Source organism: Oryzias latipes, chromosome 9, assembly GCF_053564925.1.
Source record: "Oryzias latipes strain Hd-rR chromosome 9, Olatipes_Hd-rR_3.1".
In the NCBI taxonomy this organism is placed as follows: domain Eukaryota; kingdom Metazoa; phylum Chordata; class Actinopteri; order Beloniformes; family Adrianichthyidae; genus Oryzias; species Oryzias latipes.
In genome coordinates, this window is record NC_136245.1 from 34,531,160 (window position 1) to 34,541,291 (window position 10,132).

General features: G+C 39.0%; 1 long non-coding RNA gene across 3 annotated transcripts; it reads right to left on the minus strand.

Moving 5' to 3' along the window:
• Window positions 1-1,678: 1,678 nt before the first annotated feature.
• On the minus strand, window positions 1,679-8,030 carry LOC144994636 (uncharacterized). 3 transcript variants are annotated; one of them, XR_013658231.1, is made up of 6 exons: window positions 7,421-8,030; window positions 6,491-6,572; window positions 6,124-6,182; window positions 5,649-5,760; window positions 2,548-2,811; window positions 1,679-2,115 (listed from the first exon to the last, which is right to left on the minus strand). It is a non-coding gene; the product is annotated as an uncharacterized LOC144994636 (long non-coding RNA). The 3 variants fall into 3 exon arrangements; XR_013658230.1 differs by having other exon boundaries at window positions 6,106-6,182; window positions 7,421-8,029; XR_013658232.1 differs by lacking the exon at window positions 5,649-5,760 and having other exon boundaries at window positions 6,106-6,182; window positions 7,421-8,029.
• Window positions 8,031-10,132: the final 2,102 nt, after the last annotated feature.

Here is a 10,132-nt window from a genome sequence, read left to right on the forward strand (position 1 = left end):
AGTGTCCTCAGAGCGGGGGGGGTCACTCGCTGTATGTTACTCAGACGGGGTTCACGTCTTCTACTCAACCAATCAAGAACCTGAAGCGATCATGATGGGTTTATCTCATCAACAGCGTGCTGAGCTTCTCCAGTGTCACCAGCTGATCTGCATAAACAGAAAGGTTTCTAAAGTCCATCTGTTTGAGCGACAGAACTGCACATCTCACTCATGTATTTCATCACAATTCATTTCTAAATTCACTTTGTTCTTCCTTTTTTTATTTAAAAGAATTTGTTTTTCCCCACAGTTCTCATCATAACTTCCTTCAGGTTTTCTCGTCTGTCCTCAGGTTTGTGAACAATGTCTTCAGAGTTAAAATCAGCTAATTGGAACATTATTGTTCTCTTTCAACACCGTCAACGTTTAGGAAATCTCCGTCCATCATTATTTGAGGGAGGGGTTCGCATTGCGAGACGGGGTAACCATGTAGAGTTTGTATATTTGTCTGAGGGTGTATGTGTATGGAGTTAATTCAGTCTCAATAATCAGAAATGCACACAACCAGTTTTACAAATGCACACGCTCCGATTCACAAATGTCATTTTATGCAAACGTGAAAAATAAATTCGGAAATACACACCCTGTGTTTCACAAACACACAGATTGTGTTTCACAAATGCACACTAAATGTTTTACAAATGCACAATAAGTGTTTCTCACAAATGTGCACACTGTGTTTCACAAAAAACATTTTAGAAATTCACAATAAATGTATCAGAAATACACAGTAGGTGCTTCACAAACATGATTTTTAGGTAAACATGTGATGTGAACTCACAGATCATTCGAAATGCAGACTGTGCATTCAAAATCCCGTTCTCGTTTGTGAATCTCCCCGTGTGTGTGAGAGATTTTTCTACGGTGAATATTGAGACTCATCTGACGGAGCGGGTCAACTAATGTCACCATTGGCTAGTGAATCTGTCAATCAAACTCATCGGGAAAGCAGGCGGGTTCGCTTTTAGCCAATCGTATGGCCCCTTACACTTTCTCTACGCTTTCTGCAGGTGGCAAAAGCCCCGCCCATATTTGATTCTGTACCAGTCGGTCGTTAGCGTGTTAGCCTTAGCATGGCTTGTCGGTTTATTTGCCTTCGGTTGTCAAAAATTACTGGCTTGTGCAACTTTTCAGTGGACCTGGAAGCAAGGCAACATTGGTTGAATGCAGTTGACATTGAATCCATCGAACTCTGTACTGGTCATGAGATTTAAAATGAATGTTTCACTCGGGATTGTTTGTACGTTATTCTCTTAGCTTTCATGCTAGCGTCATTTCAACACTCAGACACGGTTTTGATCATATGAAGGTGGAGGAGAAAAACCTGCAACTTCCACAGTAGGTTCTGTGGAGAAACTGGCATCACTTTGCTCCGTACCACGCAGTGGGACTACATTACCTCAAGTTCATCTCACTGTCAATCACAGATACCCAATACACATCCCCTGCTCAGCCCGAAGTCACTTTGCTTGACCTTAATTTTATTTTTTTAATAACTCAAATGTCATTGATTTTATATTGTAACCATATACATATACACCTCTTGGCCAGGTCACCCTTGCAAAAAAGATCCTCATCTCTCTGGGTTTTATAACTGGTTAAATACTAAACAACAAAAGATGGTCATAGAACAACAAAGTGCAAACATTCACCCTTTATTGCAGAGTAAAATTCAGAGAAAACATGGACAGATTAAAACATCAAAATTTAAGCAAATGTGGAATCTCTACTGATTTGAATTTTATTTAAACTGGAACTAATTTTCATAACTTCCTTACATACAATGAAGTCCCTTGAACAATACAGCAGTATTGATTTGAACTTTGTCTTACTCCCCTCAGTCTCTCTTCTTCTGTGTGTAATTATGTCGCCTAAATTAAGTTCTAAACACACTGGACAGTAAAGATGTAGGTCCACTCCCAAACGGTCTGAATTCCACAATGGATTGATGTCGTCTTGCAGTTCCAACATTTGTGGACCCAAAAGAGGACTGTCCAATACCGGGACATTGATCCCAGGATGAGGTTCAGTCATGGATCCACTCTCCTCCCATTCAATCTCTGGAACCAGCATACCCTGACAAAAAAAAAAAAAAAAAAGATACTGTTTATGAACAGCACTGTTTTTTTTGTGTTTTAGATTATGTAGGAACAGTGACCGACTAATAATAACTTATATTGTTGCTGGCAGGCAGACCTCATATCTCCATAACTGATTATAATTTGCAAATAAGTGAACCTTAACAAAGTAGTGACATTAGTACATCTGATGGCTCATAATGACATGCATTGTGATGCATTTTGAACTTGCAGATGTGCTATTCTTCCTACAAACAAACAATTTAGGGAAATTGTTTGCACCACACAACAATAATCCTTTTCATTCATTTTCGATGAAAATTCACTGTAGTCATTATGATTTCATGATACTCTTCTTGATACTTTCCACTTTAGTCAAACTGCACACAAATCAGTTGTCCAGTACAGTGAGATTAAATAAAGCATTTACCCGGGGATCAGAAACAGGGTTCTGGGTCAAGCCCAACTGCCACAGCTGATTTGGTGTCATGCTTTGCTCCGTCCTGATTGGATGGCTGTCCCACGCATCACTAAAGACATCCAAACTGGCCTGAATGCGTGGTAGAAAAATGTAATGGCAGCAGAATACGTGATGTGACTGATATTGAGAAAGTCTTGGTCCTCAGGAGAGTGCAGGATGTTGTAATATAAACCAGTAACACTCACGAAGACATCACACCAGAGGAGCTCAATCCTGTATTTGGAAAAAAGCAAAAAGAAATATTATATTGTCAGATTTATTTTTAATACATCATTCACTTTTATGTATCAGGGCTCCAGACTAACTTTTTTCACTAGGAGCATAGTGGCCCCTAACTGAAAATTTTAGGGGCACAACCAGAAAATTTAGGGGCGCATACCGTAAATCAACATTCTAACCAAATCTACTAATTTCCACTGTATTACAAATAAATACTTTAATAATAGATGCAGAAATTACAATGTGCTGTTTCTAATTCAGTGTCATATTTTATTCTGCACTTTTGAAGATGCAACATGAAGGTAAACTGACAGCACCATCGCTGTCACGACAGTACAACTAAGTAAAAATAGTAAAAAAATACCATACATTTAGAATAAAAAAAAGTTTTTAGTAACAAGTGATTACCGTAGTAACCTTTCGTAATTTCACAGTTTCAAACAATACTTAAATGTATGTAAATCAGTGATGAAAGTCAGGCAAGGAAAAAATCCCTGAACTTTTCTTTGAGCGATATGGCGGGCACAGAGCGAAATTTTGGAAAAATACGTGGTCTTAGATGCATTCTGGTGCATTCTGGCAGCTAGTTATTCACTTCTTTATCAAGAAACTAAGACTAATTGGAGCATCATGATTTGTCATTCAAACCCCTAGTTTGACTCTCCATTAAGGACTTGCTGGTCCTAAAAAAGAATTTGGAAAATTGCTCAAAGTAACACAATCCTACAATCTACGCTTTTCCTTAAAGCTGCAAAACATACAATTGCTAAAATATAGTAACATCAAAGCCCCAAATGGCAAAAAGAACACCAGTAACTATGATATTCTATGAAAATACCTCAGTTATTTATACATTATTTCTGCTTTAGAAATGACTGATGTACAACATCCACTTGCACTGTTTTCTCAAACTATAATTACATCAAAATATGGGATCTGCTTTAAACTATAATTCTATAACATAATACATCAATTCTTTAACACCAATACTAAGTAATCTGGGAAATATCAAAACAAACATACAAACTAAACTAAACATTGTAAACATTATTTTTTAAGGGAGTGCGGGTCCAAACCATCAAATACTTATAATTAATGTTAACTATACTGAACTAAATCATGGTAATTAGGAAATACAAATAAATTAGATAAAGAAATGTATTCAAAATAAAAACTGAAACTCAAAACTAAAATTGAAATTATTTCAAAATGTGGTTTTGAGATTATTTTACACAAAAAAGTATTTGACCTACACTACCTTAAAAATCTTTTTTTTTTTCCAGCCAAGACCACTTCAATTTGTTTTTTATCGTCTTCTCACAACTGAGGTCGTGACCACGCTCAATAATGACGATGCCTGCCATTATTTTAACACAAATTTGATCGCAAACTCTTCAGATGTGTTTGTGAAAGTTTAGCGTGGGTCCGCCAGTTTTGGTCTCTAGGGAAGCAAGTCACGCTGACCACGTGGTGCAGACAGAGCCAATCAGACCCGTCGACGCATCCGAAAGCAACTAAAACGTCCCGTCATTGGTCAATTAGGCCGGGAAGACGAAAGATGGCCACGACCATAGAGGAAGCGATCTGCGGAGAAATATAGAAAATAAAGCTAAAATTAGCTGATTTCAGACCATTTTCTAATCCGGAAAGCGATTTGTCCGTAGAGATCAGGTCTTTATTTCCCGGAAAGTACGTTCGGTTTGCTCAAAAACCCGGATTTCCGGGAATTCCCGGAAGACTTTCATCACTGGTAAATATTAGAGGATGGAAATTCATGTTGGTGACACCAAATAGGTTCAGCCAAGATGCACAATAAGCGTGTTTGAGATCACCCAGATGGACGCAACACTGCACAGATCACCTGGTGTGTGACGTATATTTTTGTTTTTGCTCCAACATCACCTGTCAATCAAAACAAAAATATCACGAGAAAGGGGTGAGAGCAAGACACCAATCAGAGCGAACGCAGCTGGAAATTTAGTATTGAACTGACTAAAAGCTGCCCTACAGACTACAAAACAATGCATTATGGGACATGCGTCCTGATGGGTTTTTTGTAGTTCACTGATCAATTAAAATAATTTAAAATACCAACTGATTTAAAAAAGGCTACATCCATTACAAAACATTAAAATAATTATAAAAGATGTAATATCACAGCTCATACTTAGGGGGAGAGGCATATTAAAACGAAATTGAATGTTAAGGACAACTCCTAATTCCTGGTCTCTTTCAGTCTCGCTGCAGCTTCGATTTCATGCGAGTTTGAGACCCCTGCTGTACACTTTGTCACTGGTACACTAGCTGCAGGTCGGAAGAACGAATCAATAGTTCGCTTGCTCATAGCTCAGACGCACATATCAGGTTGTGATGATATTTGTCTCCGTTTCCTTCCCACGGATGTTTACGCGCGCTCGATTATCTCTAGGCCCCGCCCCTCCACATATTTTAGCCACTTGCAGTGACTTTCCCTATTCTTCTCAGACGCATTGGCCGCCTCAGGCATCACTCAATGAAACGCGAGTGTGTGCTCGCGTGTGCTCCAGTCTCATGAGTATTCGCGCGAGTGTGTGTGTCTGCCTGCGTGCGTGTGCGCTCGCGTCTCATTGATGATTTCATTGCTCATTTCATCGATCATTGACGTGCTCCTTTCATGTTTAATGTATAAAAAATACGGAGGGTGGAGGAGGCAAATTTACTGGTAGCACATGTGCGACTGGGTGTAAAATTCAGTCGCACACTCTCAAATTTTGGTCGCAAAATGCGACCAAATGGACGCAGTCTGGAGCCCTGTGTATATATTAAAGCTTCTAAAACTAGGTTCAACTCACCGTTGATTGTGTGTACACTTTTCCCACAATGAAGCTGTTTGTGTCAGTTCTACGTACTGTGAGCATTAACTCGGCTATGCCCACATTTTCCCCTCCGTGATCTCCTCTCACCCTGACAATAACATGAAAATCATGTCTCAAACACATAATTACAAATACATCGCCAATACGGTACACATCAGTTTAAAATGTAATGTTCTTATGTATGATGCCAATAAGTAGAATTTCTAGGTTAGATAAATTGCAGGAGTGGGTTACATGTATCACTGGGGAAAAAAATGAGGTGAGAGAGACTGTTAAGGGGGGGTAAAATGTTATTCATGAGGGGAAAGTTTTAGAGTTGCCTTTGTTTATGGAGAGGAGTCTAAAAAAAGTAATTTTATTTTTGTACAAATAACCAAGTACTTATACTGCCTGATATGTGAATAAAATATTTCTTTATGAATAACATGAATACCTCAGAGGAAAGCCATACACGTTCACAGCGTCACTGAAGAAGGCCAAGTGGGTGTCTGCACAGTTGTTCTCTGCTATCTTCTCAGGTACAGGATACATGGAATACAAGTACAAATACTTTCAACTGACAGATGTTTACAGCGGCAAAAATGCTAAATTCCCAATTGACAGGTAAAACCGTAATACAATAGGATGATAAAATATGAAATAGAATAGAATAGAATAGAAGGGTATTTAATAATCCCTGAGGAAATTTTTTTAAAATGGCCATCTTAAAAAAACACATAAACACACATGCATTACAAATAGAAATATCACAAAATAAAAAGATTGATAAAAAAAGGTAAATAATTGGAAAATCAGTGGGTAAAATTAAAAGAAATTACTTGTAAGATGCCCTGCCAGAGAGTTGTATTGCCTGATGGCACGAGGAACAAAAGATTGTCACGCTGTCACATTCAGTAATTCCTAGAGAATAAATAAAAACACAACAAACATGGATTAGATAATTTAGCTGTCTGATCTTAAATTACATAATTTTCAAATATATGAAAGGGGAATTTTTTAAAACACTCTTGCTATGATTACTTGAGCTTGTAGTAAAGAACACCTTTAAAAAAAATCAGAGACAAGACACTGATCACAGGAAGCCTGTGTGGAATACTTACAGTAACTTCTACTCTAATCACTGTTGACAGCTGATTTCTCCCATCCACCCTTTCTGTGACTACTTATCGACTACAAAACAGCCTAAAAACATAATGTTTGGGATTCTTGTCATTACGTCATTGGAAGTAAAGATACGGGGATTTTAGTGGCTGACACTCTGACACAATCTCACAGGGCTGGTCATCACAAAAATGTGATAAAATGCTGTGTCTAACTTTAACCCGGATCGCGTTTACATAAAGGCAGCACACGGAACAACTAGCTAGTTAGCATAGCATAGCATCAGTGTTTAAACAAATCGCCGTCTCCAAATCAATACTTTTTATTAAACTTTCTTTGCTGCTGTAAATCCGGCATGCTTTTCCCCTTAGTTCCTTATGAATCATGTTAAGAACCTACAGATCATTGGCTACGCTAACTTGAACCGACACCGGCTTGAACTTCACTCACAGGCAGCCACAACTTGCACAGGCTAAGCAAAACAAAGCTAAGCTAATTTGCGGTGGGGGTACTCTTCAAACGACTCGGCTGCAGTGTTCATAAAGCATTCACACATGTCACTTGGCAAAGGAGAACGCTTCAACTTAGTATTCAATAACATTACAGGACGTACAACGAGGGAATGATCAAATAAATGCATTACTTACGGGCTGAGACTGATCCAGTTCAGAAGACCTCTCCGCCATGTTTGCCGCCCGCGTCCTCCCAACTGCTGTGTTGAACAGCTCCCTCCCTCGTCAGTTGAGAGTGAAGAGTGTAAGGGGCCATTCGATTGGTTAAAAGCGAACCCGCCTGCTTTGCCAATGAGTTTGATTGACAGATTCACTAGCCAATGGTGAGATTAGTCGACCCGCTCCGTCAGATGAGTCTCAATATTCACCGTAGAAAAATCTCTCACACACACGGGGAGATTCACAAACGAGAACGGGATTTTGAATGCACAGTCTGCATTTCGAATGATCTGTGAGTTCACATCACATGTGTACCTAAAAATCATGTTTGTGAAGCACTTACTGTGCATTTCTGATACATTTATTGTGAATTTCTAAAATGTTTTTGTGAAAAACAGTGTGCACATTTGTGAGAAACACTTATTGTGCATTTGTAAAACATTTAGTGTGCATGTGTGAAACACAATCTGTGTGTTTGTGAAACACAGGGTGTGTATTTCCGAATTTATTTTTCACGTTTGCATAAAATGACATTTGTGAATCGGAGCGTGTGCATTTGTAAAACCGGTTGTGTGCATTTCTGATTATTGAGACTGAATTAACTCCATATATGTGTGTCTATTAGGTGATAGTTTAAATCAATTGTATTGTTATTTTTTTCTCTGTATTTCATTCGTCCTTAAAAATGAGCCATTTTATCCTAGAGGCCTTTAACTGGAACTGTTGAAGTAAAAGTAAACAAATACATGATTTATATTCAATCAATTCAATAGAAGATGAAACACATCAAATCTCAAACCTGACCTATACATTCAAAGATTGAACTAATTTCTTTGACATACTGTAAATTGCCGACTGTTAAGGGGATTTTTGTAAATTTGCAGATTCTCGTGTGATAAAAAATGGCAGCTTTGCATCGACATGCAACACTTTACTCCGCTTTAATCCGCTGCAGAATCTGTTGGAATTGTGTTGCATAAACGGTGGAAGAGTTATTATAGTCGCTTGAAAAACCTCGCCTGTGTTAAAGAGATGAGTTTGTCACCAAAGAATAAAGTCTGGAGCCATCGTTGAACTGGAGCCGATGCAAAACAAAAACTATTGCAATAAGTTGGACTGGTCCTATTTCTTTATATTACAGAGCTCATTTGCCATACCAGGCTTCATCGTATGTAGTTTTGCAAATGTTTTTAGTGCAACTTTGTTTGCTGTCTTTCCTACAGTTGTGTTCCGTGTCCTATGGAGCCCATGAGCTGACATGGGTAAAAAAAAGAATTAATTCGTTCCCACGAAATAATAATTCACGTGATAAATCTGAAGGTATCCGCTGTAAATCCAAGTATTGCTTAGATCCGTGTTTATGAATGACTTATTACTTGAATTAATTATTTTTTCTACCCATGTCAGGTCACGGGCTCCATAGTGTCCTGATTAGCAGCAGGCCCTGTCAATCAATATCTTCCATGCTGGGTTTCCTGTACAGAATGCGATCAGTTTGCCATTTTTTGTTTGTTTTTTATTCTATAATCCTGGACCTATTTTTCTATGAAAGTGTTCGTGTCTGTCTGAGAAAAGTGTGGAAAGTGTAGAGCAAGGAGTTTTACTGCATTAAAACATCTAGAATTCTTCTTTACGGATTTCATCTGCAGTTTATTTTTCAGAACATAAATCCCCGGTAAACGAGGAAGCACCGTATCTAGTTTAGTATTTTCAGAGTCAACAAGAAAAGACCTGATCGGGATTTGCTGACTTCTGGGTATCAAATGTTTGCTCCCCAAAAATCTTTTAATTTTACCGTCAAGGCTTGAAGTAGGAACGTTTTTCCTTCACCATCAGCTGTAAGTGGTGATCAGGACAGAGTGACTATTTGTCCTTGGGGTAAACTTGGACATGCTAATGTGAAGGAACATTTCCATACAGATTTGTTTACCTGGACTTTAGTTTTATGCTCTTTAAAGTTATTTCTTCAACAATCTAATCCTGCCTGAGGTATCAATCAAATAAACGTCACCAATCAGCTTTATGTGCTGGTTGTATTCTAATCTCAGGTTATATTCTGAGGCTTTTGTCATCCAGGCTGGTTGTTGTGAAGCTCCACACTGAATGTAGAGGTGAGGCTGGATGAGAGCTAAAGCTCTCTAGACCGTGTGAGCTGTGACGTGGTCATGTGACGGTGTTAGCAGAGCCTGATGGCCTCGCTGGGAGCAGAAGCCCTCATCTGCTCAGGACTGGATGAAAACATTGGAGACAAAAGATCTACTGAATCCAAACACAACTCTGCTACGCAGAGCAGACTCTCCCTCTTCTGATACAACACTTCTATTCTTCTGCGGCCCCGCTGCCCATATAACATTGGGTTGCCCTGCCAGTGACTGCGCTTGGTTTATTGCTTTATCGCCACCACACACCTACAAACCCTTCTCCAGGTGTTAAACCAAGCCATCCGTCCCGGTGTTGCCATTGTCACGCCACAAGCGCTCCAACCCTCTGATATGCTACAATCCTTTGCACATTAAGAATCTAATAAGCAGCTCAGACTCCAAAACACACATGCGTGTAAAATGACGCTCGGGCCTTATTTTGACTCCTGGAATAAATGGCACATGCTGTATTTTGCATTGGCGGTCAGCAGGCGTGAAGGGACGGGTGGGATCTCCATTCTTTTCTCCTCCTTGTTTCTGTGAGCCC